The sequence below is a fragment of the Crocuta crocuta genome, unplaced genomic scaffold (genome assembly GCF_008692635.1).
Source record: "Crocuta crocuta isolate KB4526 unplaced genomic scaffold, BGI_CrCroc_1.0 scaffold72, whole genome shotgun sequence".
Classification (NCBI taxonomy): domain Eukaryota; kingdom Metazoa; phylum Chordata; class Mammalia; order Carnivora; family Hyaenidae; genus Crocuta; species Crocuta crocuta.
The window spans coordinates 2,685,232-2,705,161 of NW_027529427.1; the positions used below are offsets into that span (position 1 = coordinate 2,685,232).

The following is a 19,930-nucleotide window of genomic DNA, read 5'->3' on the forward strand; positions in this document are numbered from 1 at the left end:
CCCAGCAATACAATTTAAAATGGACCCCCCAAATGGGCAAAAAGCTCTGAACAGATACCTCACCAAAGAAGATATACAGATGAGCATATGAAATATGCATATGAAAAGATGCTCCACCTCATATGTCATTAGGAAAAATTCCAAACACCAATTAGCTGGTGAGTATATGAACAACAGTGGCTCTCATTTATTGCTGATGGAAAGACAAAATGGCATAACCAATTTGGAAGACAGTGTGGTAATTTCTTGCAAAGCTAAACATAGTCTTATCATATGATCTGGCAATTGCATACTTTGGTATTTATCCAATGAGTTGAAATCTTACATCTGCGCAAAAACCTGCATGTGTATGTTTTAGCAGTTGTATTCATAATTGCGAAAACTTAGAAGTAACCAAGACATTCTTCTATAGGTGAATGGGTAAATAACTGTAGTACATCTAGATCATGGGATAGTATTCTGCAGTTTAAAAAAAAAAAAGAGCTATTGAGCTCACCTCTGCAAAAACATGGAATAACCTTAATGCATATTGCTAAATGAAGGAAGCCAGTTTGAGAAGGCCACATATTGTGTGATTCCAGCTATGACATTCTAGAAAATGTAAAACTATAAAGACGGTGAAAAGATCAGGGGTTGCCAGGGGCTTGGGGAGAGGGAGGGATGAAGAGATGAATCATAGGGGATTTTTAGGGCAGTGAAATTACTTTGTATGATACTATAATGATGGATACACAACATTTGTCAAAACCTACAGAACTGTACAACACAGAGTGAACTCTAATGTAAATTATGAACTTTCGTTAGTAATAATGTATCAGTTTGGCTCATTAGTTGTAATAAGTGTACTACACAAGATGTTACTGCATGATGTTGACCTATTTGCACCAACATTTGATTGTCTCACAGGCATCTTACACTCAAAATGCTCAAAATGGGATCCCTCAGGTCTGTCGCCATATTTAACCCAAACCTGTTCCCTTTTATTTTACTTTATGTGTGACATGTATCTCCTAAGAAAAAATTGCATTAAGTGTGTATGTATAGTTTAGTGAATAATTACAAAGTGAAATGACGATGTAATTACCACCTAGGTCAAGACATGGAGCATCATTGGAAGCACAGAAGTCATCTATGTGCCCCTCCCCAGTCACAATCAAACTTTCTCTTTCCTAGAGCAATGACTGCATGGTCTTTGGTGATGATGATTTCTTTGCTTTTTGTTACATTAGTTTCAGCACTTACATATGCATCTCTGAACAATGTAGTTTAGTTTTTTAAACTTTACAAATGGAGTCACATTATATGTTTTCTTTTCCGTATTGCTTATTCTCAACAAAATATTTATGACATTCATGCTTATTGTCATGTTTCACTATAGTGCATCTGTTTTCACTACTATATAACCCACTGTGTGACTAAACCATTATTATGATGATTAACATTAGGCTTATTTCCAGTTCTTGGAACTGGAATTATCAACACTGATTCTGTTGACTCTATTGTGCAGGAATCCTTGTAATAATATGCATACATCTCTCGCGGTATATACATAGGAGAGGACTTGCTGGGCCACAGGTTATTGTCAGTTTTACCAGATAATCAGTTTTACCAAACTGATACCAATCCAAAGTGATTGAACTAATTTCCACTTCTTGGGCAGTGTATGGGAGTTCTGGTTGCTCCATACACTTATCAATATTTAATACTATGCACTTTCAGAGTTCTGAATTTTTGCTAATCTGGTGAGTGTGGTTTTATTTGTATTTCTCTGGGGTCTAATGAAACTGAGCATCTTTTTATGTGTTTTTTAGCTGTTTGGATTTCCTTTTTGGTGAAGTGAGGGTTTAAGCTTTTGGCATCTCTATGTCTGGATTCTTACTGTCTCTTCTGGGTAATTTATTATGATATTGTCATCTCTCTGGTGTTTTTTCCATGATTTATAAAAAGTATCCATTATTTTTAATTGCTTTCAGCCAGTTTAGACTGAAAGAGCTAGTCTGTTATTACTGGAAACTGGAAGTTTTCTATTGGTTTCCTTAAAAAATTATTATTATTAAAACTGTTTAATGTTTATTTATTTTTGAGTGAGAGACAGAGACAGAGTGTGAGCAGGGAAGGGGCAGAGAGAGAGGGAGACACAGAATTTGAAGCAGGTTCCAGGCTCTGAGCTAGCTGTCAGCACAGACCCCGACATGGGGCTCAAACTCACGAACCATGAGATCATGACCTGAGCTGAAGTTGGACACTCAACCGATTGAGCCACCCAAGTGCCCCCAAAATTATTATTTTTTAAAATGTATATTTATTTTTGAGAGACAGGGAGACGGAGGGCAAAGAGAGAGAGGGAGAGAAACAATCCTAAGTAGGCTCTGTGCTGTTAGGAACTGTGAGATCATGACCTGAGCCCAAATCAAGAGCTGGATGCTTAACCAACTGAGCTACTCAGGTGCCCATAAAAATTTATTTTTAATGAAATATTTCTGGCATATAAAAAAAATAGGTAATAATATAACTAGTCACATGTGTAACCATGGTTCTGCTTAAGAAGTGAAACAGTGCATGTAAAATTAAGGCCCTTTGTAAATCCCTTTCTCCCTTTTCTCTAGAAGAAGTTAATATCCTGAATTTGATTTAATCATTTCCTCGCATATTTTAACAATTTTTCTACAAATATGTTTATAATCTTCTTTGATATTTTATTTGTTTCTTAATTTCATGTAAGTGATATTTAACTGTATGTATCTTCTTAGCAACTGGCTTTATTTTGACACTTCTCTACACACACACACACATATCATGTGCCATGTATCAACATGGGTAAATTTCAAATATATATGTATATTTACACAATTGTAAGAATGAAAGAACTAAAGCTACATGTATCAAAATGAGTAATTTACTATTTTTACTATGGCATTATATTTATATTACATTATATAAACAAGCCCCAATGTACTTATCCATTATATTTATGGATGTGGTTTTCACTTTTTCAACTAATTGAAAACAATGCCCGAATCAACTTTCTTGTTTATGTTCCCTTGTGCATGTGAACAAGAGTTTCTCGAGACCAGATATCTAGTCACCTAGATATGAAATGTGCATCATCTGTAAGAATATGTATCTTCCGTTTAGCAAGATATGACCAAATTTCTCTTCAAAATGATTTAAATTTATTTTGCCATTAGTTATGCATGAAAGAGCCAGTTGCTCCAAATCCTCACCAGTTCTTGGTTTCATCAGATTTCTTAATTGTTGCTAAGTCTATATGTGTATTTCATGACACCTGGTGAGGTTGAGCATCTTTTTTTTTTTTAAGTTTTAATTTTAATTCCAGTTAGTTAACATGCAGTGTAATATTAGTTTCAGGTGTACAATATGGTGATTCAACACTTCCATACAACACTCGGTGCCCTTCACAAGTGTCCTCCTTACTCTCCATTATCTATTTCACCCATTCCCCCACCCACCTCCCTACTGATAACTATTAGTTTGTTCTTTATAGTTAAGAGTCTATGGTTGAGTATCTTTTTATAATATTTTTTTGGCATTAGTTTTCTTCCTTGATGAGTTGCCTGTTCATATTCTTTGCCTATTTTTCTGTCAGATCATTTGTCTTTTTCTTACTAATTTTTTTTTTAACATTCTGGATGATAATTCTTTTTTTTTAATTTTTTTAAATTTACAAATAGTTTATTGTCAAGTTGGTTTCCATATAACATCCAGTGCTCATCCCCACAAGTGCCCTCCTCCATGCCCATCTCCCCCCTTCCCCCCACACCCATGAGTCCTCAGTTTGTTCTAGGCATTCAAGAGTCTCTCATGGTTTGCCTCTCTCCCTTTCCCCTACCATTTCCCCCCTTCTTCTCCCCCATGGTCCTCCGTTAAGTTCCTCCTAATCCTCCTATATGTGCAAATATATGATATTTGTCCTTTTCTGCCTGACTTATTTCGCTAAGCATAACACCCTCAAGCTCCATCCATGTTGCTACACATGGCCAGATTTCATTGTTTCTCATTGCCATGTAGTATTCCATTGTATAGATAAACCGCATCTTCTTGATCCATTTGTCCGTGGATGGACACTTTCCATGTTTTAGCTATTGTTGAGAGTGCTGCTATGAACATTGGGGTACATGTGCTCCTGTGCATCAGCATTTCTGTGTCCCTTGGGTAAATTCCTAGCAGTGCTATTGCTGGGTCATAGGGGAGTTCTATTTTTAATTTCCTGAGGAACCTCCACACTGTTTTCCAGAGGCACTGTACCAGTTTGCATTCCCACCAACAGTGTAGGAGTGTGCCCGTTTCTCCACATCCTCGCCAGCATCTAGAGTTCTCTGATTTGCTCATTTTAGCCACTCTGACTGGAGTGAGGTGGTATCTCAGTGTGGTTTTGATTTGTATTTCCCTGATGAGGAGGGATGCTGAGCATCGTTTCATGTGTCTGTTGGCCATCTGGATGGTAATTCTTAATCAATTACATGAATTGTATGTATCTCCACCCAGTCTGTCCTGTGTTTATATTGTCTGTCAGTGGACAGAATTCTTACATTTTAATGTAATCAAATTTATTATTCTTTCATAATTTTCTTTTTTTTTTTTACAAATAGTTTATTGTCAAATTAGTTTCCACATAACACTCAGTGCTCATCCCCAAAGTGCCCTCCTACATGCCCATCCCCCCCTTCTTTCATAATTTTCTAGTTCGGTAAATATTACCACACACTCAGTTGGTAAAGCCTAAAATCTGGGAGTCATCCTTGTCTTTTTTTTTTCTGTCTTACTTCCCACATCCAGTAAGCTGGCAAGTTCTAATTATTCTACTTTCCAAATATCTCTAGAATCCATCTTTTATTCCCACTGCCACCAGTTTGCCCAGGCGATCATCAGCTCCTTCAGGAGGAGCAGCGAGTTCCTCCTGATTTCTCCACACACCTCCTCTCTACTGTAGTCAGAGTAGTATTTTATTTTATTATTTTTATAAATGTTTACTTATTTTTGAGAGACAGAGAGAGAGCATGAGCATGGGAGGGGCAGAGAGAGAGGGAGACACAGAATCCGAAGCAGGTTCCAGACTCTGAGCTGTCAGCACAGCTGTCAGCACAGAGCCTGACACGGGGCTTGAACTCATGAGCTGTGAGATCATGACCTGAACCGAAGTCAAATGCTCAACCAACTGAGCCATCTAGGTGCCCCCAGAGCAGTATTTTAAAGTTATAAATCTTATTATTTCATTCCTCTGCTTAGAACTTGTTCGTGGACTTCTGATCCTAAATGAAATTTTGGCAAGAGTGTTTCTTCTAGCTGTACTAGAAGAAAATAGCTGGAAAAACTGTAAGTGAATGCCTTTTCTTAGTCAAATCAGAGAGTTGAGGTCAATAGGACAAACAGCCACAGGCACTGGCAGGGAGAGCTAGGACTTGAGTGTTTGCTTACTTGAGAGACGATTAAATTAGACAATTTTTAACAAATTAATAAAGACATAGTGTGGGTGAAGCCATTGGGAACTACAGACACAGATAGGTTTGCACTCATACAGGCTTTTCCTTCAGGGGCTCTACCAGTCACCAACAAGTAGATAGAGGAAACAAGGGAGGATTTGGAGAAAGCCCTCCTCCCCAACCTCTGAGGTGCTGAGTAGGTGCAGGGGACAGACAGCAGCCACTGTCAAAACTCCACCCCTCTGGGACAAGACTTATCTGCAAGAGGAAGGTCATTAAAACCCAAAGTCTAAGGGCACTGATGGAAGAGTGGAAAAGGAGAAACAGAAGCCCTTCCTTCAAGAGAGGATAGGAAGAGTTGCTATAGGCCCAGCAGTACATGTGGAGGAGAGGCAGGGACACATGTGAAGTCCACAATCCAAAGATCAAGGTTGATAGTGCCTACCTAAGACTGTCGCTTAATCAACACCAGAGAACACATAACCTTCTCCACTTCAGCAACTAACAGGCATCCAGTCAAATTAATAGTAGGATACACTTGAGAGAGCTTACAAGAGAGAGACTATCTTCAGGAACAGCACAAAGGGAAGATGCAAAGCCAAGGGGGAAGACAAACACAAAGTATCACTAGAAGAACTTGAGGCCCCCAGTGCCCTGCAGGTAACCATAGCAAAAGCAAACTTCAAACGTAGCCCAGCTCCTGACTAGATGAATAGACACCCCCACCCCACTAAAGTGCTGGCAGAAGGAAAGGAATGCTCATCTTTGAGGATAAAAAATATTTACATCAGTATCTACTGTGCTATATAGCACATCTAGCTTTTAATAAAAGCATTCAAAACAAGGCATTCAAAAAGGAAAAATAAGATACAGTCTGAAGAGACAAAGAAGTTTCAGAAACAGACTTAGATATGAAATCAGACATGGAATTTAAAATAACTGTGATTATTATGTTCAAGGCTTTAATGGAAAAGGTAGACAACATGCTAAATCAGATGGATACTTTCAAAAGAGGAAACTATAAGGATCAACTGGAAATGTGACATGAAATACAGGCACGGTAACAGAAATTAAGAATGCCTTTGACAGGCTCATCAGTAGACATAGTATAGGCAAGGATCAGTGAACTTGGATATAAATCTTTAGAAATTACCCAACTGAAAAGCAAAAGGAGAAATGAATTTTAAAAAATAGAGTATCCAAGGGGCATCTGGGTGGATCAGTGGTTAAGCGTCCAACTTCGGCTCAGGTCATGATCACACGGTTTGTGGGTTTGAGCCCTGCATCCAACTCTGTGCTGACAGCTCAAGCCTGGAGCCTGCTTTGGACTCTGTGTCTCCTTCTCTCTCTGACCCTCCCCTGCTCACGCGGTCTCTCTCAATCTCTCTGAAATAAATTTAAAAAAATTAAAAAATTAAAAAAATAGTATTCTATTTAAAAAAAAAATAGAGTATCCACAAACACCAAATGGTTTACCTTGCATGTTAATTGGAATTCCAAAAGGAGAAGCAAGAAAGAACAGGTGGGAGAAATGTTTGAAGAAATAATGGCTTAAAATTATACAAAATTAGTGACAGACACCAAACCACAGATCCAAGAAGTTCAGGGAGCAGTATAAACACCAAAACAACAACAGTAACAAAACCTCCTTAAATCCCCATATCTAGACATATCATATTCAAACTGTTGAAAACCAAGGAAAAAATTTTGAAGGTATTAGGGAGGAAAACACATTACTTATAAGGGAACAGGATTAAAAAGTACAGAAGACTTCTAGTCAGAAACCATGTAGGCAAAAAGAAAATGAAGTGATGTCTTTAAAGTGCTGGAGAAAAAAAAATACTGTCAACCCCAAATTCTATATTAACGGAAAATATCCTTCAAAAGTAAAGGAAAAATTAAGAGCTTATCAGATAAACAAAAGCAGGAAATTCATTGCTAGCGGACCTACTCTACTGAAATGTTAAAGGGAGTTCTTCCGAAAGAAGAAATATGATAAAACCCAGAAACTTGAATCTATACAATGAAATGAAAAGCATCAGAAATGAAATAAATGAAGATCAATATAATATTTTCTATTGTTTTTAATTGCTGTAAAAGATAACTGCTTAAAGCAATGATAACAATAATGTTGTGTATGATTATAGTATAGATAAGAGTGAAATGTATGACAACAGTGGCCCAAGGATGGAAGGAAAGGAACTGAGAACATCCTGCTCTAAGATCCTTATACCACACATGAAGTAGTAGAGTACTCTCTGAAGGTGTACTCAAGTAGTTAAAAATGTATATTTTAGGAGCACCTGGGTGGCTCTGTCAGTTAAGTGTCTGACTTCGGCTCAGGTCATGATCTCACGGCTCATGGGTTTGAGCCCCACATTAGGCTCTGTGCAGACAGCTCAGAGCCTGGAGCCTGTTTTGGATTCTGTCTGCCTCTCTCTCTGACCTTCCCCTGCTTGCGCTCTGTCTCTCTCTCTCTCTCAAAAATAAATAAACATTAAGAAAAAAAAAGGAAAGAAGAGTGAATTAAATTTAAAGCAAACAGAAAGAAAGAATTAAAGATTAGGGTAGAAATTGATGGAACAATAGGGAAAAATTGATTCAACCAAATAGTGGTTCTTGAAAAGATCAATAAACTTGATAAACAACTAACCAGACTGACTAATGGGGAAAAAGAGAGGAGAGAGAAGACACAAATTACCAATAACTGCAATGAAAGAGGGATCACCTGTATTGTTCTCACAAATGTAATAAATGAAAACCAGGAACAGCTTTATTGCCATAAATTCGATAACTTAGATGAAATGAACTGATTCCTTGAAAGGCACAAACTTCTAAAATTCACTCATGGGAAAATAGATAACCCAAAAGAAATTGAATTTGTAGCTAAAAACTTTCCAATTAATAGAACTCCAGGCTGAGATGAACTCATTGATAAATTACACCAAACAGTTAAGGAAGAAAACGTAGATTTCTGCACAATTTGTTTCAGATAATAGAAGAGGGAACACTCCCTACCCAATAGAACTACCATTAACATAATACCCAAACCAGACAAGTTGTTATGGGAAAAAAAAACTACCAATACCAATATTCCTCATGAACATAGATGCATCACTCTTCAACAAACTATCCAGTAATATATAAAAAGGAGACTACATCATGACCAAATGAAATTTATAAGAATGCAAGATTGATTAAATGTTCAAAAATCTATGAAATATATCATATTAACAGATAAGGTAGGAAAAACCATATGATCATCTCATTAGATGCTGAAAAAGCATTTGACAAAATCCAACATTCATTCATGATAAACGTTTTCAGCAAACAAAGAGTAGAGGGGAGCTTCCTTAGCCTAACAAAGATAACATTAAACCTAACGGTGACAGATTGTGTGAAGATTGGGAACGAGACAGGATGTCCTCTCTCACCACTCCTGTGACATAATAAGAAATATATGTTTGGTTTCTACCCTCAGTTCCAGACAGAGAGCTTTCTAAAGCCCTTGTAATTTCCTGATAGGGGTGTTTTTAAATTTTATTTCTATTTATTTATTTATGCAAAAATTCAGATTTTATTTTTACTTATTCTTACATTAGTGGAAGCTGATGTCAGGAACTTATAGGCAAACAATAGGTTTTGTTTTGTTTGGCTGAACAAATATACACACAGTATGGCATTATCATTAGGCAAGACTTGCTTTTTTTTTTTACATTTCATACATGAATGCAATGTTATCCTTTCTTGAACAAAATGCCCACATTAATATGGAAGTCATCTTTGGAGGAAGTGTTTAATAAACATATTTTATTTAAGTAAGTCCTCCAGTAGGAAATGGGAGAATTCATTACCTTTACTTAGAAGGCTTTGGAAGTTGTTATTTGTTAAATTTATGTGTTCAGCTCACCAACATTTCCTTATTGGAAACATCAATATTTCCACATCACCATTTCCCAGTGATTTGAAAAAAACCTCAAAATTCTGTGTCTCCTTTGGGTTGCTTCTCTCTTGATTCCATGCAGGCTTCGTTAATAGTTCACTTCATATCATTATCTTCATCTTCATAAATTTTTCTTTAGAACATTCCTCAATCCCTCACTAGGATCTGCTTCAGGGTCCTGGGAAGGCTTTTCTTTCTTTTCACATTCTTTTTCAACCCGAGTCAGGTAGTCCCACCATATGTTTTTTGCTTTCTTTCTACATAGGAACTGTATCTGTCTTCTTTTTTGAACTGCCTTCCACAGAGATGTATTTCAAGAGATTGTTCCCCATCATGGAATAACTCTGGCCATTTAGATTCTTTATCAAACAATCAAATAGCCTCTCTGGGAAATGCACCTGCACATTCTCAGCTGGGACTTGAACTCCAGTTAAGGTAACGTAGATTTTCACAAACTCATCTGACTGATCCCATCCAGAATTAATGATTTTCACTGCATATCCCGTTGTAATGGGAGCAACCACAGTGGCTGGCTTTTCAACATCAAGAAGTTCTGCCTTTCTCTGTGATTTCTGCTGCATCTTACAATTGATTTCAGCCACAATCCTGGATTTTTAAGCTACAAGGGCATCATGTACTCTTTTACTAGTGGCCTTTTCCAGCAGCACCTTCACCTCTTCTAGATCTTTAAACTACAGCTCTTCCAAAGCTGAAGTCATGGTCTGGCTGTGTCAGGCAAGGCCAGAGCTGCAGCCACAGCCGGGAGAGAACAGGAACCACAAGGCGCGCACTCACCCAGAGGCAGAGCCGCCAGCAGGAGTCGCAGTGCCCTTAGCTTGTGCTCACATCCGACCTACAGGCCTCCTGCACGTGGCGCCTCTCAAGTGTGTTTTGTGTTAATGTGGTGACTCTTGGTGGGCTCCTGCGTAACTTCGTGGTGGGAACTGGTTACCAGAAAGATTAAGCCATGATTAGAAGCTTGGAACTTTCAGCCCTACCCACCTATCCTCCAGGAAGGGGAGAGGGCTAGAGAGAAAGTTAACAATCTATTCTGCTTACATGATGAAGCCTCCATAAAAATCTCTAAACTATGGGGTTCAGAGAGTTCAGAGAGCTTCCAAGTTGATGAGTGCATCTATGAGCACCCCAAGCTCCAAGGTCTAGACTCTTCCAGATCTTGTCCTAGGTACCTCTTTATCTGGTTGCTCATTTGTATCCTTTATAATATCCTTTGTAATAAACCTGTTACTAGTAAGTAAGGTATTTCCTTTAGTTTCATTAGGTGTTATAGCAAATTATTGTAGTTGAATGGGGGGGTTTGGGAACCCCTGATTTGTGGACAAGTTGGACAGAAGTGTACATAACATACTAGCTCTGTGTAGTTAGTGTCAAAATTGAGTTAGGACATTAATTTGGTATCTGCAGAGAATTGGATAATTTCTTGGTGTGGAAAACCCACACATTTGGTGTCACAAGTGTTGTCAGTAGAAACAGATCCTACTAATTGGTGTCAGACAAGTGGGATTTGCTAAAACAGCTCCAGTTCACAGAAACTTATGGTTTGGGAAAAGAAAGTAAGAAAGAGCAGGGATTAAGGAAGCTTAGATCCCTGGATGGCCACCTAGTCCCCCATGGTCTGAAACTACAGCTGTGTTGAGATCAGTTATTAACAGAATTTGGAACTGGTGCTGAACTTGATTCTCAAGGAGTAGGCTTATTAAATATATAAAGAATTGCAAAATAATGAGAAGTATGCTAAATGTACAGTCTCTTGGTTAGTATCTATAAGAGCCAAAGTGAAAGTAAAAGAAAGTGGTGGGTCGGACCTTTGATACTTGGTCACGAGCTTTAGCCACTAGCCTCAAAGTCTGAGCTTCAGCCTCAAGCCTCAAAGCTGCCTACAAGGAGGAAAATTATGCTCTAAGTCGTCTGCTTACCACAACTGTTGTCAAGATCGGGGGAGGATGAAATCAAGACACTACTGAAACCAGGAGCATAGTGTGAAGGAGTTGTCTTACTTTGTAGATTGTTATCATTGGCTTCCTGAAGAACTTTTACTGAAATGGATTATGAAAGTAATTAATTTGAGGGCTGTGTCCTTGGTTTTGAATGCTGCAAAGTGGAAGAGCATGTTTGGATTGACATAAGACTTGCAGCTATCATTGAACCATTGAAGGTAGAGATACATGATCCAAGAATACACAGGAGATTATTCAAGAGGCAACAGTCAGCATGGTGGACTGGACAGAAACCACTGGAAAGTGTATTTATCCTGAGAAGATGGAGTACCCAATGTCCCCTATAAATGCAAGTGGAACACCCCGGGTGAAGCAGCTGATATGTTTCATATATAAGCCACATGGGACTGGCTTTGTGATGACCAGGATGTTCACCTGCTGACTATGCCATTACCATTGACATATGACAAGATGCTCCTTGACACAGAAGCCCAGTACACTGGGAATCCAAAACCTGTTGGTGAAGTCTTAACAGGGCCTAAGATCAGATTAGGAGGATATGCAGGTGCAGTAGTTGATGGAATTAAATGAAAGTTGGGATGGAGATTGATGCTGGTTCCAAAACATGTTTGAAAAGCTGCTGTGTTAAGACTGTCCGATGGAAAGACTGGTAGAAGGTCATCTCTCAATGGGGTGAATTGCATGCTGTTTTCCAGCTGTGATGAAGTAGTGAAAACTGGTTAAAAGCCCCTGTGGTTGGATTTTTATGGAATCATGGGCAGTAGCTGATGGCCTGGCCATATGGTCAAGCTAGACGGGCAAGGGAAAACTGGACTATGAAGGAGCTGCCTGAACAGGGTGAGGCCATGTGGAAATCACTCTGGGAGTTTAAGGAACACATTAAAGCATGGCATATTGATGCCCATTGGACAAACTCCCTTCCAGATTTAGAAGGTGATTGAAACCACCAGGTAGACCTTTTGGTGCACCTCCCTTGAGGTGGCCAACTAGTTGTATGAAACGAGTGGACATGTGGGTGCTGCAGCAATGCAGAGGTGGGCTGAATCTAGACATACTCCTCTCACACTCTGCAGCACAAAGTGCTAACAAGAGGGATAGAGGTTGCAGATGGCTCTGGGAAAGATGCCCCCGGGGGAAGGCCCTGTACACAGCTGATGTGTGGACTACATTGGCTGGTAGCCTGGGGGACTATAAATGGGTCCTAACAAGAATAGACACTTATGCTGGACTGGGCTTTGCATACTTGGTAGTAGACCCAAATGCTAAAAATGCTATTAAAGGACTGGTACAGAAGACATTGTACCACTTTGGGCCACTGAATAACATTTCTTCAGACCAAGGGATACACTTTATAGCTCATAGTGTCCAACAGTAGGCAAAGAGATATCACATCAAATGAACAAATCATGTTGCATTTCATCCTCAGAGTAACTGTCCAATAGAGAATTGAAACAGGTAGTTGAAATATTTGCTGCCTAAAAGCAGGGGAGATAAATGTATGAGGAGCTGGTTCACATGCCTTCCTGAATGTGTGCTCACATTCAACATGAAGAGGAGCTTGGGAGAGTGGATAGAGTCCTCCAATTCTCTTGGGGATCTGGGGAAAAAGGGGTAGGGGAGGATGCCGGTGTGACAATATGGTTCCCCTTATCACCACCATTTTCTTTTTTTTGTATCTGATGCAGTGGTCCCAGGACCAGGGATGCAGCTGTGGCACCAGAAGCAGGGATTAACTATACCTTTAATCCTTTGTGCCAGAATTCCTAAGGGCATGATAGGTGGACTGTGCCTTGGCTACATCGGGCAAAGTTGGGGTTAACAGTGGATACTGCTTTGTTGCTTAGTGGTTGACACAGCTCATTCTTTCTTTCTTTAAAAATTTTTCTAAGATATATTTATTTTTACATTATTTATTTATTTTGAAAGAGAGTGCATGTTCACAAGTGGGGGAGGGGCAGAAAGAGAAGGAGAATTGAGAATCCCAAGCAGGATTTGCACTGACAGTGTGGAGTCCAATGCGGGGCTCAAACTCACTTATAAACCTATGAGATCATGACCTGAGTTGAAGTCAAGAGTCAGACACTTAACCAACTGGGCCACCCAGATGTCCCAAGACAGGCCACTATTTCTGCCCCTGTGTACCTTTCTCTATAGGAATGGGAATAGACTGGGCCCCTGGTTGGCTCAGTCCATTAAGAGTCTGACTTTGGCTCAGGTCATGATCTCACAGTTTGTGAACTTGAGCCCTGCATCGGGAGAGCTGGAGCCCCATTCAGGTGAGCTAGAACCCCGCATTGGATGAACATGAGCCTTGCTTCAGGGTGGCCCTGCTTCTCTCTCTCTCTCCTTCTCTCTGCCCTTGGCTCACTTGTGCCCTCTCTCTCAAAGAAAAAAAAAAAAAAAAGGGAATGGGAGTTCAAATTCACCAACCGTGAGATCATAACCTGAGCCAAAACCAAGAGTTGTCGCTCAACCAACTGAGCCATCCAGGCGCACCAAGAAAATAAAAGTTTTACAGATTAGAAAAGAAGAAATAAAACTGTCTTTGTTTGACAATGACATAGTTTTCTGTGTAAAAGTCCCAAAGCATCTACAAAAATATTCCTAGAATAAGTTTATCAAGTTTGTAGGATACAAGGCCAATGTACAGAAGTCAATCATATTTCGATATATCAGCAATAGACATTTGGACTTTGAAATAAAAAATATGATTTATAATAATCACCCCCCCCAAAGCACACATTTCAGTACGTAAGTATAAATATAACAAAGTATGGGCAGGATCTGTATACTGAAAACTACAAAACCCTAATAAAAGAAATCAACAATGATGTAAATAAATAGAGAGATATACTGTGTTTGTGGTTTGGAAAATTCAATATTGTTTGGACATCACTTCTACCCAGTTTGATTTATAGAGTCAATATATCCTCAATCAAAATCACAGCAGGCCTCTTTTTTTTTCTTTTAGAAATCAGCAAGTGGATTCTAAAATTTATACAGAAAAAAAGGAACTGAAAGGAACTAAAAACAGAATGCTAGTTGGAGAAATTATACTACCCACTTTCAAGACTTATTAGGAAATGATGGTCTTCAAGATAGTGCGGTGTTAGCAAAAAGGTAGACACAGAAGCCAGAGGTACCAATAGAGAGCCCAGAAATAAATCCACACAAACATCAACTGATTTTTGACAAAGGTACAAAGACAATTCAATGTGGAAAAAACAGTCTTATCAACAAGTGGTGCTGGAATAACTGGACATTTGTATGCAAAAAGCAAGCAAGCAAGCAAACAAAGAAACAAACCACACACACACACACACACACACCAAAAAACCAAACTTCAACACATACCATGACACATTACACCAAAAGTAATGGCTCATAGGCTTAAGTTTAAATAGTGAAATGGCAAAATATCTAGAAGAAAACACAGGAGAAACTCTGTGTGGACCTTGGGCTTGGTGATCAGATTTCAGATACTACATCAAGAACGCAGTCCATCAAAAACGCCTGGCTGGCTCAGTCGGTGAAGCATGTGATGCTTGATCTTGGGGTTGTAGGGTTGAGCCCCATCTTTGGTGTAGAGATTACTTTAAAAAATGCAATCCACAAAAAACGGATTGATAAAGTGGACCATATCAGAATTGAAAACCTTTGTTCTGTGACAGATATGTTAAGAGAATAAACAGGCGAACCACAGGCTAAGAGAAAATATTTGCAGATCGCATGTCTGATAATCAGACTTGCATCCAGGATACATAAAGAATTCTTAAAGGTGATAAGAAAAACAAATGACCCAATTTAAAAATGGGCAAAAGATGTAAAAAGCCCTTCAAAAAATAAGATATAAGGGTGACAAGCATATGAAAAGATGGTCAAGATTTGTCATAGAGAAATGCAATTAGAATCACAATGAGGTGCCACTGTTCACCTCCCAGAATTGGTAAAAATCAAGGCCACCACCACCCAATGCCATGGAATAACAGGAGCTCTCACAGCAGGAAGAAATACCAAAGGGTTTACTGTAGGCATGTGGAAGGACAGACTGACAGTTTCTAATCATGAGAAAACATCAGACAAACCCAAGAAGGACCTCCAGTAAAGAATTAGTGCTCTTCAAAACTGACAAGGAAAAAATGAGGAAAGAAAGCAAAGAAAGAAATTGTCATTCAGAGAAGACTAAAGGGTCATCACCACTAAATACAATGTAGTATCTTGGATTGGATCCTGGACCAGAAAAAGGACATTAGGAGAAAACTGGTACAATCTGGATAAAGTCTATAGCTTAATTAGAGTTAACAATGTTAATTTCTTAGTTTTAACTAATGGATCATGAGTATGGAAGATATTAAAATAAGGGGAGCCGGGTGAAGGATATCAAAACTCTCTGTACTATTTTTGCAACTTTTCTGTAATTCTATGATTATTCCAAAGTAAATAATTTTATAAGAAACCCCACAGTAAGAAATATACCTATTAAAGTGGCTAGTTTTAAGTTTATTTATTTATTTTGAGAGAGAGAAAGTGCGAGCAGGGGAGGGGTTGAGAGAGAGAGGGGCAGAAAGGATCCGAAGTGGGCTCTCTCTTGACAGCACAGAGCCCGATGCAGGGCTCAAATCACGAACTATGAGATCGTGGCCAAAGCTGACCTAAGTCAGAGGCTTAACCAACTGAGCCACCCAGATGCCCCTAAAGTGGCTAATATAAAGGTGAACGACAATCCCAAGTTTTGGTAAATATGTGAAGCAATGGAACTCTCGTGTATTGCGGGGGGATTGTAAATTAACCTGCATGATTTTAGAAATGTTTTAGCAGTATTAACTAAAACTATACATATTTCCATCTTATGATTTACCAGTTTTACTTCTAGGTATATACTCAAGAGAAATGACTGTCTATAAAAAGACATATACAAGAATATTTGTAATGACTTTATTCATAATTGCTGAAAATTTGAAACAAGTCAGAAAGAACCAAGAGAATGGATAAATTTAGATGTATTTATACAGTGGAATACTACATGGGACGATTTAAAAACGAAACCAAACTACTGATACTAGCAACAACGAGGATACATCTCAAAAACATATTGATTAAAAGAAGTCAGACACAAAATGGTTAATATGGTATGATTCTATTTATATGTAGTTAAAGGTGGGCAAGACTAATGGATGGGGATAAGTCATTAAGTTAAATAATGAATATTTCTGGAGATATCCTGTATCTCAAATGTATTATATGTCTCCCAGAACAGTAACTGAGACCCATGCAGTAAGGGGTACTGAAGTGGGGGAGGGAGTGTGACATTCTGGACCTTCTGGGATGGCAACATGAGTGTATACATACGTAACCCTTCTTCAGGCTGTACGCTTAAGATCAGTACACTTTACATACCTTACCTTATGTATCTTATGACTTAATAAAATGTGAAATAAAAAAGAATAAGGGGCACCTGGGTAGCTCAGTCATTTAAACGTCTGACTCTTGATATCAGCTCAGGTCATGATCTCATAGTCATGGGCTTTGAACTGGGCGTGGAGCTCACTTAAGATTCTCTCTGTCCCTCTCTCTCTGCCCCTCCCCTGCTTGCAGGCCCATGGGCTCTCTCTCTTTCAAACTAACTAAACATTAAAAAAAATAAGTAGGGGCGCCTGGGTGGCTCAGTGAGTTAAGCTCTGACTTCCACTAGGGTCATGACCTCAGATTCATGAGTTCGAATCTCACGTCTGGCTCTGTGCTGACAGCTCAGAGCCTGAAGCCTGCCTTGGATTCTGTGTCTCCCTGTCTCTCTACTGCTCCCCCCCTTCTCTATCAAAAACAAATAAACATAAAAATATAAAAAAGAAAAGTAAAAAAAAATCTTTAAAATATACAATAAAATTAAATTTAAGATTCAGTTCCTCCATTGCATGAATCACATCAGGCAGCTACCATATTGGACAGCACAGATAATGATTTTTATTATTATAGAAGGTTCTGTTGGACAATGGTGATAGAGCTTTTATAAATGGACTAATCCCAAAGGGAGGCTTTAGGCCTTGAGTATAAAAATAATTTCCTTTTTGAGGTCTTATCGCTCTGGAATGACTTCTGCATGAATCACATCATTTGACTGGACAAGCCCCTTTATCAAATAGTCCATAATTTGGGGATATCAGAGATATGTTACTTGTAGCAAGTAAATCTTTTCATGATGAGCACATGAAAATGAACAAATGTCTAAAAGAAGAGGTCCTAACATGGAACTCTATGGCTCTGTGCTGAGCAGCAGCGTGGATGGGGAATGTGTTGACAGTGGGGTGGAGGAAGGTAAAAGGTTGGCTGTCCTAGATATTAAACTAAATTAACTTTAAGGGATAATTCCTTTAGGATGAACTGTTATGTCAGAAATAGAAATATAATTATAAAACAATGAGGAACATAAAACAGACTAATAGTATAGGCCCAGTTCATTTACGAGAATCTGAATAAAATATTAGCAAACAAGATCCTAGAAGTATATTAAAAGAAAACTACAACAAGATCAAGTGTTGGTTATTCCAGAAGATAGTTTAGTGTTAGAAAACTGACTCATGCAATTCATCAGATTTAAGGAGAAAAGTAGTGTAATTATCTCTGCAGTCTTAAATGACATTTGTTTTCCTCTTGTAAAAATTCCATATCTATCGTTAATTTAAAACTTCGGTGAAGTACAGGTGGATATTTCCTTATCATAATAAAATAAACACATCTATTATAACTTCTGCTGAATGGGAATATACTGAAAGTATTCCCATTAAAATCAGGACCAAGACAGTAATGTTCATTAATGCCATTATTATTTAATACTGTTCTAAAGTTACTAGGCAATGTATTTAGACAAGATTAAAATGTACTAGAAGTATAAAAATTAGGCAGCAGAGATTAATTTCACATGATTTATTATAGGTGATAGCGTAAGAGAACCAAATGAAAAACTATTATAGATGAGAAGAGACTTGAGTAGGTAGCTGGATAAAAAAAAACTAAGTCAGAAAAGATCTCATCTCCATAGCATTTACACAGATAAAACACCTAGGAATGAACTTAACAAGAAGTACTCAAGATCTATATTAAAAAGAATTAAACATTAAAATACTACTGAGGAACACAAAAGGAATCAATGTTCAGGGTGGCTGGGTGGCTCAGTTGGTTGGGTGTCTGACTTCAGCTCAGGTCATGATGTCATGGCTCTTGAGTTCGAGCCCCACGTCAGGCTCTGTGCTGACAGCTCAGAGCCTGGGGCCTGCTTTGGATTCTGTGTCTCTTTCTCCCTCTCTCTGCCCCTTCCCCACTCATACTCTGTCTCTCACTGTCTCAAAAACAAATAAGTGTTAAAAAAAAAGTTGAAGGAAGACTAGTACCAGGAAGATGTTAGTTCTGAGTAATCTAAACATTTGGTGAGGCCCAATACAAATACCAATAGGTTTTTTTTTGGGGGGGGGGGGAAGGGAGGTTAGTAAATAAGCTGATCTTAAAGTTCATTTAGAAAAAGAAATAAGAAAATATAGCTAGGAACATTCTAAAAAAGGAGATTAAAAGGAGCTCTAATAGATATAAAAATATAAAGCTAAAACAATTGAAAGACTGTGGCACTCCTCTTTTGGAAAAAAAACTTATTTACCCAAGGACAATGCACCCCCACATCTCCTGCTGCTACTACTCTGTACCCAGTTGTGTCCTTCTCTCTCACGGACTGCTGCCTTAGCCTCCTTCCTGGCCTCCCTGCACCCATGCTGCCATCGCCGGACTCAGTGTTGGACTTGTCCTTCATATGCTAAAGGAGTGGCATTCTCGAAAATACTATGTGAGAGGCTAGCTGGACTCAGACTAAATTGTCCTGATATCAACTTCTCTTGCATGCGGTTCTTTTGAAGACAACAAACAAGAGGCTGTCCTTATTGATTTTCCATCCACTTTCATTCTAGACAGTTGTTCTTCTCAATATAAAGTGTGCTCTGTTAATGTGGCTGGGGGTCTGTATTAACTCAGCACTGGCGACATAGCATGGGCAGTGTTATCGGGTGAGTTATGTCCTCTGAAATGCATATGGTGAAGTCCTAGACCCCAGTAGCTCAGAACGTGACTGTGTTTGGAGATTGTTTTGAAAGACATAATTAGGGGCGCCTGGGTGGCTTAGTCGGTTAAGCGTCTGACTTTCGCTTGGGTCATGATCTCGCGGTTCGTGGGTTCGAGCCCCGCATCAGGCTCTGTGCTGACAGCCAGCTCAGAGCCTGGAGCCTATTTCAGAGTCTGTATCTCCCTCTCTCTCTGACCCTCCCGTGCTTACGCTGTCTCTCTCTCTCCTAGAAATAAATAAAAAATATTAAAGAAAAAAAAGACATAATTAAATCAGGGCACCTGGATGGCTTAGTTGGTTGAGTATCCGACTCTTGATTTCAGCTCAGGTCGTGATCTCAGGATCAAGCTTTGTCTTGGGCTCTGAGTTGAGCGTGGAGCCTACTTGGGATTCTCTCTCTCTCTTTCTCTCAAATTAAAAGAGAGAGAGAGAGAGAGAGAGAGAATTAAAGTGAAGTCATTAGGTG

The 19,930-nt window shown here is 38.9% G+C and overlaps 1 pseudogene; it reads right to left on the reverse strand.

The window, feature by feature from the left end:
* Positions 1-9,417: 9,417 nt before the first annotated feature.
* On the reverse strand, positions 9,418-10,103 carry LOC144227368 (calcyclin-binding protein pseudogene; annotated as a pseudogene).
* Between the last annotated feature and the right edge of the window lie 9,827 nt (positions 10,104-19,930).